This window comes from Pagrus major, chromosome 16 (assembly GCF_040436345.1).
Source record: "Pagrus major chromosome 16, Pma_NU_1.0".
Taxonomy (NCBI): Eukaryota; Metazoa; Chordata; class Actinopteri; order Spariformes; family Sparidae; genus Pagrus; species Pagrus major.
In genome coordinates this window covers 8212150-8231076 of record NC_133230.1, presented here as the reverse complement: position 1 = coordinate 8231076, position 18927 = coordinate 8212150, and the positions used below count along the sequence as shown (strand labels likewise).

Genomic DNA, 18927 nt, shown 5'->3' with positions numbered 1-18927 from the left:
GGTTGCAAGGCAATCTATCAAGCCAGGCGAATCTGCATCCGTTCGATAAATCAATGGATGAATAGTTTTCTTCCGTTGTCGCACTCCAGTAGGCCAATCTGTTGTTGTTCTGCCTTGCTTAGTTCCTCTTACATGAAGCTCAGAGACTAGTTAACCTTTTCCATTTAGTCTGATAACTTTCTAGTTGCCATTTCTTTGGTTGATGATGAAAGTATCTGAAAGAAGTTCTTGCGGAGATTCCAGGCGCATGTCACCAAAAGTGCCCAGAACTTCAAAAATAGCAGAAAATAATCCTGCAAATTGAAACTTAACGCTCTTGAAAAGCTGAAAAACTCCCTGGCTGTCATGTTATTTTCATGATTTTTGATGGATGGGTAGAGCTGAACAATGCAATGCATCCAACCAGAAGCCATTTTTAAATATATAGTCAAACCAAGTGAATCTCCCCCAGAAATGTTAGGATTCAAACTAACAGCACTTGCACAAAAAGGGCCCTTTTTCTCCACAACTCTGCTTTCTGTTATCACAACAATGTTGCAGCTTTCTGTCATTGCCACGTCCCCCGTTCCCTGCATGAGCGAGCGTTTCTCAACTTTTACAGAATGCAAATGAGTCTCCAAGGTTATGCTGCGGTCGGTCGCCTGCATCTCACACATAAATCAAAGCAAGATGAGGAGGTATTAAAAAATCTGCAGTCGGTGCCTCGGAAATGCATGAACACTTCTCATCTCGATGTCGGCGTCTGATGAAATCCCGAACTGTCACACTTAATTTAATTGATCCCAGATTAGACGGGATAAAAAACATCATTGGGTATTCTTTTTTTTTCCTGGATTACTTCTTTCCAAGAAACTACTCCTTCCTCTTATTTTCTCTGTCTTTTCTCGTCTCTGCTCTTTTTTCTGTTTCCTCTAAATGCCAGGCATTCTGCAGATCATTGCGTGCAGCCGGAGCGCCGACAAGTCAGGACTCAGCCCTGTAAACGACAGGCTCAGCACTTCTCTCCCCCGTCCATCCCTCACCCTCCAAACACACACAGAAAATGAGCACCCTGGGCAAAGCCTTTCTCCCCTGTCATCCTCCCATCTCTCCATCTACCCACCCATCCAGTCCTCTCATCAGGCCCTAGTTTCCAGGAACACGGGCCAGAAACAGATGACCCAGTGACTTCAAGTCGAGCCTCTCCCTCCCTCTCCCCTTCTCTCCTGCTCAGCCTAAGTTAATGCTCACTTTGTTAACATACACAATAAAAACTTTAAATGAATCCAGACACTTTCTTCTTCTTCTTCTTCTTCTCTTCTTCTTTGACTCATGATCTTGTACACACTGCAAAACAAAACTCCAACAGCTTTGATCAGCTTGAGTTTGTAATTGCCACTGACTTTCAATCCTTTTCCCGGGCGCCAAAGAAAGTAGCTCAGCCAAAGAGTTCAGGATTTGACTCTATTGCCATCCACTTCCTGGAAAGACCCCGCCCTCCTCGCATTCCACCACCCTGTCAAAACACAGCTCCCCTCTCCCACTGGGTGACGGGAAGCCACCGGCCTCCTTTATAGGCTGCTGCCGGGGCAGTGGGCGGGAGGAAGTCGAAGAGGAACTCAAAGAAGCAAGCGGTCCATTCCCAGGGAGAGACTAGAGTTACATAACTGTGACACACACTCACACAGGATCAAGACAACACCCTCAACACACAGCAGAACACAAAATAGGGTCAAAAAAGAAAAGGTGAGGAGACAGTAGAGGGAGGGCGGCGTAAGAAAAGGAGGAGAGAAGTTGAAAGAAAGGGGGGGAGGAAGAGATGGAGGGAGGAAAGGAGGGGTCGGTGAGGCATCAGTTTTCCTTGTGAACAAAATGAAGAGGAAATGGCTGTTTTATAGTCAAGTCAGGAGCTGTGGGAGAGTCGTTCCAGTGTGTGTGAGACAGAGAGAGAAAGGTTAATTGGTGTACGGCGGAAGATCACCTGCATCAAACCCTAAGCGGAAGAGCAGTGGACCGAATAGAAGAACAGTGCCAGGAATAAAGTACATCCACACACACACACACACACGTGACCAACACAGCCCTGTAGTTTTATCAAAAACAAAACAAATTCGGTGTTATCGAATCAATATTATCTGTTGTCTGTCTGCGCAAGGCAGAATTGACAGCAATCTGTTAACTGAGAGAAGGGCAGGGAAGAAAGATGGGAGGAGGAGAGGAAAGAGGAGAAGGGAGTGAATAGGGGGGGAGGGGGATGAGGGGGCTGAGTGTGTGTGGAGAGAGAAATGTGTGGAATCCTAATTGTGTTATTGCTCCAGAACAAACATTAGTCCTGCCTGTCATACCACAGACAGCAGGCAGTGAGTGTGTGAGTGTGTGTGCGAGTGCAGAGATAATTCAATGAGTCCGGCAAATAAAGAGTCAAGCTAAGAGAGTTTGAAACATGCCCTACACTTTTTTTTTTTTTTTTTTCCCCGGCCCGAGCGTCTACAATCAGCTCTGTGTGTTGCACTGGGAGTTCTGCGTTAGCCGTTAGCTTCACATGAGGACAGCGCAGCTAGCTCAAGCAGATGTGTGCATCTGCCAGCGAGCCCTCCCTCCTGCAGCTGTACGGCTGTGGGCTGGCCGTGTGTCTATGTGTGTGCGTGTTATTTAGTGTGCGTGTGTGTGTGCGTGTGTGTGTGGTTGGGCTGGGGGCCAGCAGGCAGTAAACCCACAGTAGAGGCCCTGACAGTCCAATGCTTGCCACGTAGCCATGTAGCAGCGACGTAACTCCAGAGAAGAGGAGAGAAAAAGGAGATGTATATCCTCTCGATGTCTCCTGTGTGTGAGAAGAAGATGCGAGCAGAAGGGAGGAAATAATCGAGTGAAATAATGTGGGTCATTGTGTGGGAGTGAGAGTATAAACAGAGGCAACGCAAACAGTCAAACGCGCAGAGACAAAGTGACTTTGTGATAGCGTTTATCCCAGTCACAGACACTGACGTTTCCACCAATTACATCAGCCGGGGACCGCCAGACTCTCGCTCTTTTCCTCCGACTGAGAGCTCCTTTGACTTACAGATGTTCGAGGCCTGGTCCCACAAAACCGGTGACCACACACACGCCTAAATTGTTTACAGACCGGCAAAAACATGAAGCCACCCCGCCCTAATCATCATCATTAAAACGGGTGTCTTCACGGCTTCCATCGGCCCCGTTGATGGCTCCAACATCTCTGACATCCTCACGACTGGCACTGTTGCCATCCGCATTTCTTCCTGTCAATACGCCAGACTGCCTTAAGAAAGCGCTGTGCTTTGTTGGTGTTTGTGTGTGTTTAATACAGAGGAAGTGGCTATTCTCCCACAAGCACATGAACATGACTCACTCTTCTTCATGGCAGAGCTTCCCAGATTTTTCTTCTCCTTTTGTCCTTTTTTCTCCCCCTCCTCCCTGTCTCTCTCTCTCTCTCTCTCTCCCCTTCTCCCTCTAATCCCGCCCTCCCTGCCTCCCCCCCCTCCTGCTTCACCACAGTTCAGACTTTTCTCCATCAGATCCAAAAAGGCTGAGGGCTGAGCACTGTGCAGCCCAGAGAGGAGCGCTGAGCCTGAGGAGAGCTCACAGCAAACCCCTCCCTAACACCTTGGATCTCCAAGGCTCAGTCTGGCCACACACATGGAGGCTGGTTCCCCAAGCCAGGAGACTAAAAGGCTGAGTTGGGCTGACTGTCGGGTGGGTAATATGACAGGCTGCGGAGATGCACACACAAGCCATCTGGGTGCTGGCTTGGCAAGGCTAACTTGCTAATAATGTTACATAAGAGCCGGGGTCGTCCAGTTTGAAGCCTATCACAGCTAACAACTAGGCCTGCATGAAATGAGGAAAATCAGCAATGTGCATTAACATTGTTCCATATTTGCATTAAGGATATGATATGCAACTACAGTGGAACTCAGTAGAGCGTATACCTCCACCAATTCTCGGAATCTGTAGCCCCGAGCACCATTTTTTGCAGCACCACTGAACTTCTGATCTTTAACCCGCTGACCGAATGCCAAAGATGCGCATTTCTCCAGGTGTGCTCGTGTCTGAACTGCTAGTGCAGTTTAAATTGGAAGAAAAAAAAATGAAGGTCGCGTATTGAACTTCCAGTGATAGTCAAACACAAAGGCAGACGGATACAAACAAGTCGCTGAAAGTAAAGTTCGAAAAACTCATCAAAAGCACAAAAACAGGAAAACAGTAGAAGAAAAAGTTAGACTGCCATGGAGTTAATTTTTTTTATACTAAGTTATCTCAAAGTCATTTCTCCTCTTGTCACCATGGAGATATGAAGACAGAATGAACTCGGCTCAGGTTCAAACAATCTGTCTTTGTCTGGCTTTCTCTCTTTCTCACATACACACACTTATAATCACAAAGGGATGCACACTGTGGGCTCACAGGAGGACATACGCATACATCAACACTATCGGTGTTTTCTTATTATATGATCAGTGTTGGGAAGTAACTAGTTACATGTAACGTGTTAAATAAATGTAATTGTAATCCATAACAGTTAATTAAATGATGGTTACTTATAAAAAAGTTGGTGTTTACATCTGTTATTGTCGGTAATAAGCTTATATATAGAATAAAACTTTCAGTCTGTTGCTTGGTGTCTTTTCATCATACGGACTTTTTTGGCATATTTCTGAACAATATGGGTGAACGAAGCTGTCAGGACAAATTTAAGTTAAACACCATCAAGGGAAGAATGGCTTACAAGGAGCTGTACCTGTATTAACTTGTAATCTGTAATCTATTACATTCTCAAAGTAACCTTCCAAAGACGTGATGTGGCCCGGAAATAATATTGTGATGTTGGTACTTTTACGAAATATTAACAAAGTGAGCTTTTTGAGAATGGTCATCTGTAATGTGGATATAAAGGCTTAGTGGGTAAAGGCAGGTCACACAGCACCAGCTCTGCATTAGCTCCTCCCACCGACTCTTCTAAGTCCTTCCTTTATTGCTATGAAATGCAGTTGGTTCCATGTAATACAGCCCTTTAGCGTAAATACGATGCTCTGCCTGCAGAGCCGGATCCTTTTCAAGTGGTGGCTCAGATAAGGCAGCATGCGTGTTGTGTCTGACTTTGGTGGTTGCATGGTTTTCACAAGAAAGGCCCATTGGCCAATGAACATTAGTTACACTTTTTTCCCATTTTTATGCACCAGCGCTCCTCACCTCCCCCCCCCCTCAGCCTTCCTCCTCTCCCTCTACTCCCTCATCTCCTCCTCTACTCCTCTCCTGTCCCACTTTAACCTGTCTGAGCACTCCCCTGCCCTCCCTCTTCCTCACATGCTTCCCACCTCCCTGCCCTCAACCCCCCCACACTATTGGACCTACTTCCCAAACAACCCCTCAGCCTTCAAAAGAAAGCCGCCCATTCAGACGGTTTTGGGGTAGGGTGGGGTGAGGTGGGGGGGGAGCGTTGCAGGCTTGGGGAAGGGTGAGGGGAGGGTTGAGTTGGGTGGGGGGGCAGGGTTCTCATTCCCGCTAAATTGTCCCACATGGCTGAGCGTGCTTAGTTTAAACAAACACAGCCACTTCCTCCTCACTGCGCACATCGGCACACAGACACAGGCGGGCACACACCCACATAAACACACACCGATCGGGTGCACAGGCATGGTTGAACTCCGTTGCACAAAAACAAGCATGCGCACACACATACGTAAACACACGTACACACCGCACATTGTGGATTGTACACCCTGGCAAGCATCAGACAATACTTTCAGTCTTGCGCTTGTGCCAGTAAACTTACAGCTGAGCCCTCCACACCGCAACACCACAGGGCGGAAGATTACTTAATGTATAGTTCCTCATGGAGGAGGACTTCACATGCACACTCAGCATATGTGCTGTATGATTTGGCTTCTGGTAAAACTGAGGAGGAAAAAGTGAAACTTTTACTGTACAATGCACAATAAACATCTCAGCGAGTGGGTGCCTGGAGTCAAACCCCAAAACCCAAACTCATACCACAGAGAGGGATCAGACACTGAGCATGATGCATACGGACGTGTGTGTTTGTGTGTGTGTGTGTGTGTGTGTATGCACAGTTTGACAGACAAAAGTCATTTGCTTGGGGAAGTGTTAGCTTTAGCACTTATCTTACATTAGATCTCATTTCTTGCACATTGAGAAAAAGGTGTTTGTGCACTTTGCAGCAGACATAAAGTATCTGTGTGATGTTTTGAATTAGAGCTGAACAATTAATGAAGTTTTATCAAAATTGCAGACTTCTCTCTGGCTCACGGACCTCCGCGTTACCATGTATTTCAATGCAATGACCTACAATCATCCTAATCAGCTCTACATTACAGGCGGCCAGTAAAGAGGAGCGAAGGAGGACAACTGCAGAGTCCAGACAATAAGCCCACATTCACTGCCAGCAGACCTGCTGCCGTCCAGGCCTGCACACACAGCATGCCTCTGCCACTAATGCCGAGCTCCATCGGGGCTGCATGCCATGAGTCTTAATTAAGACAGCTATGCCAAGTCAAGAAGTGAATTCACACACACACACACACACACACACACAGATACAGACAAATGAACAGACTCACATTCTCGGATGGACGAGCGTGGAGACGCAGACAAACCACCGAGAGACATTCAGATCATCAGTTTTATGGGCCATGAAAAAGCTCGCTCGGTGGGTGGTGTGTGTGTGTGTGTGTGAGTGTGTGGGTGCTGAGAGAGAAAGACTATTTAGTCACACCTACATGAGAAACCTGTCTCCTCTCTCACAGACAAGACAACAACTGAGTCTGAGGGATGCACACACACACACACACGATTTCGTTCCCTTTCTCTCTCACACACACAGAAGCAAGCAAATCATGAATGAATGGCTCTTTACATGCCTAATTCCATGACTAACTCATAGTTGTGTTTATGAATGTGCCTGTGTGAGTGTGTGTGTGTGTGTGTGTGTGTGTGTGTGTGTGTGTGTGTGTGTCTACAGAGCAGGCAGCACTGTTTAATCCATTAGAAGAAAACTGAAAAATGAGAGAGGACACTTCTGGGAATAGCAGGCCAATGGAAAGTGTACATACAATCACTTGCTCCCTAACATCAAACACACACACACACACACACACACACACGCACACACACACACATGCACACTTATAACACCCCTCCCCACAGCCTGGGGTCACAAGGTCACATTCCTCCTCCTCAATCAGCCTCAGGATTTCACACACTGGTTCAGGGATGTGTGGCAGTGTGTGTGTTTGTGCTTGCTTGCCTGTGTGTGTGTGTGTGTGTGTGTGTGTGTGTGTGTGTGTGTGTGTGTGTGTGTGTGTGTGTGTGTGGGTGTGTGGGTGTGTGGGTGTGTGGGCGGATGTGTGTTTGGGATGTTTCGGTGATTTGTGGGGGGTCCGGCTTAAGGGCAAGGAGGGCTGAAATGAAGGAAAATAAGGGAGCCCACATCAACAGCAATGCAATCTTTAAACCTACAAATTAGCTTTCTTAACTCTCTCCGATGTGAGTAAAGCTTTTTTCCGACATAATAACGCCTGCGTAAACACAATTAGGTGCCCTTATTTTGAAAGTCGGTACAGCCGATAACACAACACAGGTGTTGTCGCCATTAAACTGTATTTATGTTTTTCTGTTTATGTGATTTTGCGAGCATAAAGTCACGATTCGATCGATATCTCAGTCAAGCGGCGCACACACTGCTGTTTGTTTTTGTAGACTGTTTATGGGCTGTGATCAAATCACCTTTTCATATTGTTTTATTAGACATATGACTTTGACAACATAACAGAGTTGGGTGAGTGTGGAATAGGTAATTTGGCTATTTTCCCACTGTCCCCCGGGATATGAATTTCAATGTGGAAGAAACTTTTTGAAAACTACCTAGTGGCAAAAGAGCAAAAAAGGAGGAATAGCAGGTATGCGGAGCTGGGACGGGTGGGGGAAGACGGGGTGAGAGGAAGGGAAGGGAGGGGTCGGAGTGTGTCTGCATTGCCTTGAGGAGGGGGGGAGGCAGAGGAGGAGGAGGAAGAGGCGAAGGAGGGTGGTTTAACAAGGGAAAGCAATAAAACATGTGGCTTTGCATTAAAAAACACCTACTTCCTCCTTCAGCAGAACCATCAACTGTGGCCCTGCAAACCCACCAACACGCGACGGCATGTGACAGCACACACACACACACACAGAAGGAAGCATACTTTAAGGCGTGTGCATGTACCACTTCCAATTCCAGCTCCAGCCACATAATAATCAGAAATATAAGCAGTTACAGATTCAGTTCCTCACTCCAACACACACACACACACACGGACCCCCTTTCCAGCGCAGACCCTCGAGATACACACTCATAACGCTCACAGTCAGGCATAAAAACAGCCATTAACGACCGGCGGAACTTTCCATGGGCCTGCCAACTAGCAACACCAACACGCCTGGCATGCTAATGCAGGCACGTAAAGTTAACTCTGCGTGTGTGTGTATGTTTCATGCATATGTGTTAAGTCGGTGGTGTGTGTGTGTACAGGTGCACACTTGATCCCTTTAGCCAGCTGACCACGCACACCAGAGGCAGCTCTTCAACAAGCTATTTCTATGAACTGAATCACTCCAGCTTTTCTGCGTGCGCGATACATCCACAAATCTTAACCAACCCACGAGAACTTGATGAGAAACTGGGCAGTCTAATTTATGGAATCCAAACATTTTATCTCTTTGTCATAGTCCTTTTATTCCATCGTCTGCTCCCTTCCTCCTGCGTCACTCAGCCTTTCCCTCTCGCTGTTGTCTCTACTGCAGCCACACAGCTGTGACGACCTTTCAAACGACACCGAGTGATGAGCAACGACTCAAATCACCAGCTGGAGAAGTGAAAGTCACGCGTTGCATCATGTGCAAACAACAGCGTGTATTCTAATGTATCAAACCTTACATCTAAAACACTGTTTTAATATATAAATAATATTCAATGATAGATCCTTTAACTTTTTGTTGTTGTTCCACAGAATCAATGCTCCAACTAATGATTGTTTTCATCATCATTAAATCCACAGAATTGTGTCTGCATTACTAAATGTTTGGTCTATTAAGCACAAAACAGTGTAATCATAATACACCTAAAGCAGTGTTTGTTAGCTCAAGGGGATGTCTTTCATTTTTTGTCTTTGTCCAACCAACAGTCATTTGATCTGCTCTCATATGACACAGAAAATAAGAAAATTCTCACCTTTGAGCAGTGTTATTAGACATGTATTTTTAAGGCACTCGTAAGAATAGTACTTGAGTAAAAATCTTAAAGTATCTGATATTAAATGAACTTACTTGTACTTAAAAGTACAAGTAAGGGTAAATTATAACAGTATTTACATGTCTGTAAATGTACAGTATGTATATACTGTATACTACGGGTCAATCGATTATCGGATCCAATATTCACCGTTTCTTTATTTTAATCTGATTGCTGATATAATTAGTTAAGTGTAAAAATGCACTACTTTGGCTCTGATACAGAATGAACTAGTAGAAGAAGAATTAACTAGCGACTAAATGTGTCAAAATGTAAATACTCAAATCAAGTACAAGTACCTGGAAATTGTGTGTGAGCACAGTACTTGACTAATTATACTTATACTATTTACATTCCATCAGCTAATTTTTAGTATCTTTTTTGGGAAAAATGACATGAATCGTTGCCAATCAATCTACTTTTTACATTTCCTTTTTTGTGTTACTTTGTATAGAAGCACCTTGAGTTGCCACCATGCATGAAACATGCAATGTCTTTGGACTGTTAGTCAGACATCACAAGACTTTTGAAGACAGCTTTAGCTTTGGGAAGTTGTGATGAAGACTTAACCGCAAAAAAATGATCAACAGATTAATCAACGGTGAAAATAATCATTAGCTGCGGCCCTACACCAAAGTATTATTATCATATAAGCCATTAAATGAAGTAATGACTTGTTGTGAAGCTGTTCGGTTGAAATCTAATCATGCCTTCTAGACTGTTGCTTTTTTGTCGGCACAAAGTTTAGGATAGCCGAGAACTTCAGTGACCTTCAACAACAGTCCTCGGGGAGTGTCAGATTTAATGCCAGCAATAATCGTCAGTCAGAGGAGGTATCACGTTTCTCCACTGAAACTTGTAAAAAACCACGGATAAACATGGCTGAGATTGTTTGCCATTACACATTATGTTATAAGAGAGGAGAGGAGAGGAGAGGAGAGGAGAGGGCAATGAGAAAGGAGAGGGGAGGGAGCAGAGAAGTTGAAAGGCTTCTTTTATCTTCTTCTAAATCAACTGTCAACAATGCAGGAAATTATCAAGGGAGACAAAAAAAAAGGGGCTCCGGAGAACGGGAGAGGAAGAGAAGGAGGTAGAAGGGAGGGAGGCGGAAAGAAAGAGAGGAGGAGGGTAAACATTACAGCTCCGTGCCAAGCAAACATGAGATGCTGGGATACTTCAACAAAAAGGCCGCCGTTCATATGGGAGAGAAAGAAACTAGGAGAAACAGAGAGCGAGCGAGACAGAGAGAGAGAGAGAGACAGAGAGAGAGACAGAGAGAGTCAGACAAGCAGCAGAGGAAAAAGCTGGGAAATAGAAAGTGAAAGCATCGAGCAGCAGATAACCAGCTGCTGTCACGAGCTGAAGCTGTTTTCTGTTTTTGGACTTAGCACCTACATACAGCTCTTATTAGGTTTCTGTTTGATATAACAAAGAGCTGTGGGTGACCAGAATTTAACCTTAGAGGTATCGATTACAAATCAAAATCAAACAGTGACCGCAAATGCATCACACATTGTTCACTCATGCACATAAAAATGACCAGGATCAGACAAAACAAACCAAGGACTTCCAACCTGCTCATTGTACAATAACATCCAACAGTGTTTTTACTGCTCTGTCTGGATGATACCGTCCACTATGTGTATGTTTGGTTGAACAGTCAGCCCTATTGATTGTAAGAGGAGCAGCATCATTTTAACATTACATCATTCACTGATAAATACAAACAGTAAGAAACTTCTGAATAACGCTCAGTGTATTTCTTTGACTGTTTTGTTGTTTTACTTTCTTAAAAAGTTGCTTGTAATGTCATTTTACCTATATAATAAAGGATTAGTCATTAAAACTGATCCATCTGCAACTTTGTTTTTCAAGCAAAAATTCAAGGTTTGGTTTCTTTAATGTGAGGATTGGCTGGTTTTCTTTGTCACTTATGACTGTAAATTGAATATCTCCAAGTTTTGGTCTGTTGATTGGATCAACATTTGCATTTTCAATGTCTTTGGGACATTTAAATGGACCTTTTTTACACTATTTTCTGAAGCTTTAATAGATAAAACAATGACTCGAGAAAATACAGCAGATTTATCAGCAATGAAAGTCACTGTTATTTGCAGCCCTAATAATGAATAATTCATCTATTGCGTGAATTTATTGCAGCACTTGTTTTTAATGTAAATGAAACACTGGGTCACGTAAGTTGAGGGAGAGAGCTACTCTGCACTCCATCATACGTCCCAGCGGGCCGCAACATTGACGGGCTGCTCCACCACAGAGAGATCCTGTGCGCTTTACTGTGCACCGTCAGGACAGAGTGGTTAACAGGGACGAGAGGAAGAGAAACTGCAGAAACTCTCCAGGTGTCGAACCCTTGACCTCAGCAAACGGGAACGCCTCCACGATTCCGAAAAGAAGGAAGAGGGAAGCAGGAAGCGGGTTGACTGAACCGCACCTCCGCTACAGTAACAGTGAAGCGAAGGCAGCAATCTTTCTGGGAAACACACCTGTTGCATTTGGAGAAACAGATGGTCCAGCTGATAGCAGACCTTCTACAGACTGCAGACATAGTTTAGTAATGTACACAGGAGCGGCGTCCAACTAATACGAGAAGCTGCTCAGAGCCACGTGGATCATTTTGGACGATCATTATCAGTATATTGAAAATGGTAATTAAAGATGTATTAGCAGACATAGCCAAAATTGCAGATGATAAATGGATGGTTATTTTCTAAAGCTCCAGGGGCTTATGCACCTGTACAATTAGCTGTATCACCACTGGGGCTGCAACCAACAATTTTCATTATCGATTAATCTGACAATTATTTTCTGGATTAATTGATGACTTTTAGTGTAGAAAACGTCTGAAAGCAGCGACAAAAGAAATGCAGCTCGCCGTGGCGCCAAAATGATCCAAAACCTGAAGATATTCAGTTCATTATTGCAAAAACAACAAAACAAACAAGGACAAGCAGCAAATCTTCACATTTGGATGCTGCAACTATTTCTCCACGTATCTTTTTTAGAGCTATTTTCATGGTTCATTTCATTTTTCTCAATCAATGGCACAAAGCTTTTTTTTTTCCTCTCACAAATATCAATCAGTGCATTCAGAAATGTACAGTACATGTTAACAGACAAAGGTTTAGCAGCTATAGCCTCCACAATAACGTTATAAGAGCTTTAACTCCTGGAAAAAGCCACCTAAAAAGAAACAAACAGTGAGGAGGTTCATGTGAAGCTCTCCTCTTGTTCTTCACCTCTCTTTCACATGCCCTCACACACTTTCCACAGCTGCATTGTCTTGTCTGGGTAACTCTATAGCCGCTCCAGCTACTGTCCCTGATACACAAGCACTGCTCGGTAACACTAACCCTCGGATAACATGTTCTAGGTTACCAGTCAGTCACACATGCACACTCGCACAATGGCAAGCATCAACCCCGGCCCTTCCCTGACCCCATTTCGACCAGGCACACCTGAAGCTTTTATTGGGCCAACAGCGAGCCGCAAGCCCTCACGGGTAGAAAGCGGAGAAGCCAGATTGGGCCGGAGGTTAGATGGAGACGGATGCTGTTGGCATCACGAGTCCACATGAAACTTCCTCATTGCTCTTAGAATAACCTGTCTGAGGATATTAGAGGCTGAACATCTTCCACTTTTCACTAAAACAAAACCAGTCCATCAAATCTGCGTCACTGGAAGGAGGAAAACCTGTCGAGTAAACATATCTATAAAAGAAAGCACAACAAATGGACTTTGTGATGTTGTTGTACCTGTTGCACCTGTGTGACTGAGCCGCAATGGCTACACAGCACAGGTCATTAACTTATATAAAGCGTCATTCAACCCTGTGCCTATTCATGTGAGAGACAGAGAAAGGCCACAGCAACAATGGCTACCCTCCTTCAACCTGGCTCCAGTCTAAACACTGTTCTTTCTGTTCTGTTATATAATTGCAGTGCGTTTGATTTAAGAAAGCACACAGGAGAAAAAAAAAAAGGGGGGGTTATTTTACAAGTGGCAGACTTAAACCGGGGGAGGAAATTCACTTGCTTGCTGTTGCATCAGTTTGAGTGAAAATCCCTGCTTACATTATCCTGTTGAACATCCTCTAGCACCGCATTCCTGGCTCTCCGAACAGCCGACTAAACACAAATATGAAGAATTAAAAAAAAAAGAAGGGAAAAGCTTAAAAAACTCAAAGCGCTGAAATCAGTTTTCATCCAAAGCTCTTATTGAATTTGTTACAAAAACACGAACAACCTAAGAGGGCTTTCATAACTTTTCAAATGCCGACCAATGAGCTTTGTTTACATTCTTATTGTGTATAAATGTTGAAGCCAAAGAGGCTTAACTCTGAGAGAACAGTGTTCAGCGATATAAACCTCATTCTGCTTGTGTTAAGAGGGATATGGGTGTAGCGCTTAACCCATGAAAACACACAGTTTCTGCTTTGAAAATATGGATTGCACTTATCCCCAATGAGCTTCATTAATCTTTTCAGTCATTGTTGAAGCAAAGATGCCAAACAAACTTAAATACAAGGGTCTGCTGCTTGTCTTTGTCTTTGAGAAGACGCAATCTGAAGACGTCAGTTTGAGCATTTTTCACAAGTTCTTGACATTTTATAACCTCAGAGTTTCATCGATTAAAGCTACACCACGTAACTTTCTGGAGAGCGACAGTTGATTGGTGTGTCTCATCCCCCGTTCGTCAAATCCCGATGCTTTGGGCTGGCAACAAACCCGGGCCACCAAGACTGTGAGACTCAACAATCAACTATCTTTCTCCAGAGAGCTGCACAGTGTAGCTTTAAAGGAAAAGTTCACCCAAAAATGTCATAATCAACAAAACATTTTTCTGGAGCTCCATGGCAAAACGGCACTTCAGCATTCTCCTGAACTACTGAAATAGCTGGAGAGTTGTTTTGAAACTTAAAATTGCTCCATACAACCTGTCCGATGTACTCCAGGTGTCTAGAAAGTAGTTATTTACACCCCCGATGCACACTCGAGCTTGTGCACCTTTACCAAGCGGGGTGCATGCTAATGCTTTTAGCTGTCTATAGTGAAGGTTTTGGCTTTAAAAAGGTGTAGATAACATCTTTTCAAATCAATTTGGGATCTCTGGGCTTCCAGAGACTTGCAATTTGCATTTTATGTCCCTGTCTACTTCAATTGTTTGAGAAGGCTGCAACACTATCTGCGGATGTTTTGAGAAACTTAAACAGACTTTCTATGGAGATGAGGAGATAATGACTGAATTATCATTTCTGAGTGAACTCTTCCTTTAATTTAAAGTTAGCTGCAGGCCCACTTCGCCATCAGCTCAGCATTTTGCACTTCAGACCTACACGACTTCTTCACCAGAAGTCCTTCATTCCCACGACCGGTGGGAAAATCCTGCAGCCCCTTCAGCGCTGGTTTCACTTGCAACACAACAGGAGCTGCAGGCCTTGACAAACAACCTTGACTGAAGCGTAAGAAACAAAAAGAAAAACACATCCTGGGGCTGTAGAGTGTGAAGAGGGCTAAGTAAATGTTGAGGCCAGATTGTGAAGTTCTGAAAGACTCTAAGAGACAAACCAGAGGGAAATTACGTCTCCATCTCGACTTCCTGCTGTCCATCCTTACCTTGGCTGACTGTCTGCAGCCCAAAACTTTTTGATGCTAAGACTCTTTGATGCCTCTGACTTGTGGAAGCAAAATAAATTGCCCATTCATGCACCACGGAGAGAATTCCTTTGCTCTCTCACCTAAAGCCTAAACACACCTTTTCAGCCCCCCCACCCACCCCCCAAAAAAGTCGGCTATCACTTTTTCTTAGAAAAAAAAATTACATGGCCACATCAGCCTTTCACCAAAGGAATGTCATCTGACGTCATGTATTTGGGATCGGATTTCTCCTTCTTTCTCTCTCTCCCCTGAAAAAAAAAAAAAGTGAGCGTGCGTGTTGGCGCGTGCGTATGCGTGCGCGTGCTTTATGTGTTAGGTTATTTTTCCCCCCTCGCAGACCTATATTCTCCAACGTGCCCACTGGATCCAGAGCGCACAGCAGGAGAGGACAGGCGAGCCCCAATTATAACCCCCCCACCCCCCTCATCCACCGCTAATTATGACAGCATGACAATTAACCGCTCCGTCCTGTTATTACATTAAAGAAAAGGAGGGGGGGACCTTTTTTTTTGTCTTTTTTGGTTTGCATCTTAAATTTTGCGAACCTATGGATGCCACATAGCTCGCCTCCTCTCACCAGATGAGTCCAAGCGCTTTTTTTTGGCACCATCGCCCCGCCGTCTTTTTTTTTTTTTTTTTTCTCCTCATGTGGGTACGTGGAGGGCAGATAATCGATCGTTTTACGCAGGAGACCAATGTTTGATTTCCACGTCTGCATCAGAGAGGCTGAGAGAGAGAGGGAGAGGGAGAGAGAGAGGGGGAGATTTGTCTTCCCTGCACAAACAGACAGACACGTAGTCGTTTCTGAGAGGGAGAGAGGGAGAGGGGGAGAGAGAGAGAGAGAGAGAGAGAGAGAGGGAGAGACTGGCTGGAAGGAATGCTAGGATATGCTGGAGTTGAGTTTTTTTTTTTTTTTCCTCTCCAAAGCCCTTTTTCCTGCATTCTGCAACCGCACACAAACTCCACGGAAAGTCGCTCCTCTTAACACTCCTCCACAAGTTATCCACTGCAAAAAATAACCACCTATAGAGCCAATTGAATGATTTCGCAACCCCCCTCACCAACCCCCCTCTCTGTCAAATCTGACTGCCTCAGCATCTTCCACTCCAACTTTATTTTCCAGCCATAAAAAAAAGAAAAGAAAAAGTGCCCATTTCCTGATTTTGAGCCGCTACAAACACGACCGAGCGTCTCCACAATGCCACTCGAGGCGCGACAAACTGCGATTTGTTGCAGAAAGGAGCCGGAGAGAGAAGGTTTTTTTTCTCCTGTTGCGCACTCACTCCATCTGAAGTCCTCGGAGACAAAAACACATTCTTTCGCGAAAGCGGAGAAATCGGGAGGACCACAAAGAGCAGGCTCCAGCGACGCGTCCGCTCGATAAACTAACGCGATAATCCCCCCCGCTGCTTTGCTTTTTTTCCCCTTGTTGTTACAAAATAAACGGGTGATTTTTGCCCAAAAGTTTTCTAATCAAGCCCCCCTCTCCTCCTCCTTCTCCTCCTCCACAGCAGCAGTCAGTGAAGCAGTTTTCCTTTTTCCTTTGCGCTGGCCAAGTGGCCCAGACTGCCGGCGTCAGCGCTCGGCTCTCCAAACTCACACACACACTCGCACAAGACACGCACTTCTAAAACTTTTTCAACATCGACTCCATCGGCCTCCATTCGCCTTCTCAGCGGGCCGGCTGGTGCCGTGGAAGAAGTGTAAAACAACTCACCTCGCTGCAATAAAATAATCTTCAAACAGACGGGGCTGCGCGTTTTTTTATTCCCAGGGTCGGCTCTGTCCTGACTGTCTGCTGGCGCGGCGCGACGCGTACTGCGAGACTCCGCCATGTCAATCAAACGCTACGCACATGTGGGTCAGAGCCCGCCCCCTTTTTACCGTAATGCACGGCCGCCGCGCGCGCAAAAAGCCAAAACAGAAAAGGCAGAGCAGCTCCCCTCACCTTTGTGCCAGGAGGCCGGCAGGTTGTTTACGGTCATTTCACAGGAACTTTGCGAGCAAAGCAACAAAAACAAGGATTGAAAATGTGTTTGTTTTGGTTATTTCACAGTCCAGTTTATGATTCCTTAGTACCACAGTTTTCAAACAGATGTTGTATTGGGTGGCAAAATATAAGAACGGTGACACTTCATAAAGAAATACTTGTAATAACCAGGATAAAGTGCTTAATAAGTCTTCACAAGATGCTTATTATAATTAAAAAGACTATATAACATTGTTAAATAGTTACATATAGTAGATATTTATAAGATACTATGATATGAAACTTGTTATAAGTTTACTTTTTTAATATGATTAATAAAAGCCTGTATAAATAAAGTCTGTATACCTGTCAGTATAAACCAAAGATGCTTAAGCATAACTGTGTTAAGTATATCTCTGATGTATGTATATCTCCCTGTACATCAATAGAAACAACTTCTTTTTTGAAAGGGTTGATACATATAATCAAACGTCTCCTGTGCCCTTAGACTAAAAGCTTGGAGCTGTTTTAACGAATATTTATCACAAAACAAATTGTGTGTTACCGTTATATTGTCTCGTGATCAGGTAGAGGTGGAAAACAATAACGAGGCTGCAACAAAAATCCGTGTTGACATCCCGAACACCACTCGTGGGCTACTTGAAATACCTTAAAACATCTGCATGTGCTACATAGGGCTATCAGTGAATGTGTCTGAAAAGAATTCCTGTCCTGAGGGGTCATGTCAGCCCAGGAAGGTGGGTGAACTCTTCTGCAAATAAAAGCAAGCTGGATCCAGTCTGGGCTGGTTTCTACATTTATCTTTCATTATGACACAGAAAAGCTTCATAGCAAAGCAATCAGGCTGCACTGACCTGTGTCACCATGCCCCCAGTGGTCACCCACAATTCATGCACTCTCACAACGTCAAAACAAAATTGACAATTGCAATAATTTCCTACAGACATGATATATTTGTCAGAGTTGTGGGTGCTTCACATAGAAACATCACAAGCGGAACAATACAAAAGAGTAAATATCTGCAAAATCTGCATGGAGTTTGGTGCACAGATGTGTTGACAAGGACTACAAGGCCTCGCGTGGCCACAGTATAGTCATCCAGCTTCCTTTGACTGGATGCATTACAGCACAGTCGCATGTATACACAGAGTAGTTGGACTTGTTGAGGTTATTTGGGCATGTTGGTGCTTGAAATCAAAACATTAATGCCACCGAGTGCATGTCAGGATCAGAGCACTAAACCTGCCAAGCACCTTGGTGCCAAATCAGAATAGTTTCATTCCAAGCCCACATATCCACCATATGATGAAATAACCATCTGCTTTTTAGGAATTGATTTACGGTGCATTTTTTAGTACTAAAACAGAACAGATGCCGTATGATTTAAAAATGCTGTCGATCGAGTATATTTTTCCCCTCGTTAGACTCACTGACAGCAAGAAATTCTCAGATTTGGACCCCAGACTGGCCAGTTTAGTTGTTTTGTTCTAACAATAACACAACAACAAGCTAAACAAAAGGGGGGCGAACAACAGAAACACAAGCTGTTAAACTAACAACGGGGTTTCCGTCGGTTATGTACATGTTTGTCTCCGACAGTAATCGACCTCTTTCTTTCTTTCTTTCTGTATTTTCAAGCAAGCAGACTCCGAGCCAAATACACCCAATGCCCCTGAGTTCTAGATTGCTCTCCGCTGGCATACACACACACACACACACACACACATTCCAGCAACTGCACTAAGAAAACAGCCACTGGTGTAATTCTAAGCCAGCAGAAGAAGAAAAAAAAAGGCCCTGGATCAGGACAGTGTGCCTGTAAGGAATTAAATTCAATTCAGTTCAATTCGATAAACGCTAGTCATCCTCGAGGGGCAATTGATGTGGCAGGCAGAAGAATCATCCTCGCCATCCAAAAACACATCTCAGGTTGTATACAGTGGGCACAGGCAGACTGTGGAGCCCCCTAACTGCAGAGATAG

The 18927-nt window shown here is 44.4% G+C and overlaps 1 protein-coding gene across 2 annotated transcripts in view; it reads right to left on the bottom strand.

Annotated features, from left to right (window-relative positions):
- Window positions 1-17557, bottom strand: part of fndc3ba (fibronectin type III domain containing 3Ba) — a 98568-nt gene extending 81011 nt beyond the window's left edge. The window contains exon 1 of one of the 2 annotated variants that reach the window (XM_073483071.1): window positions 17490-17557. The gene's annotated coding sequence lies outside the window, so the exon portion shown is untranslated. Of the gene's footprint in view, window positions 1-16672; window positions 16748-17489 lie in introns of those variants that run through there. The other variant, XM_073483070.1, reaches the window with a different exon arrangement.
- Window positions 17558-18927: the final 1370 nt, after the last annotated feature.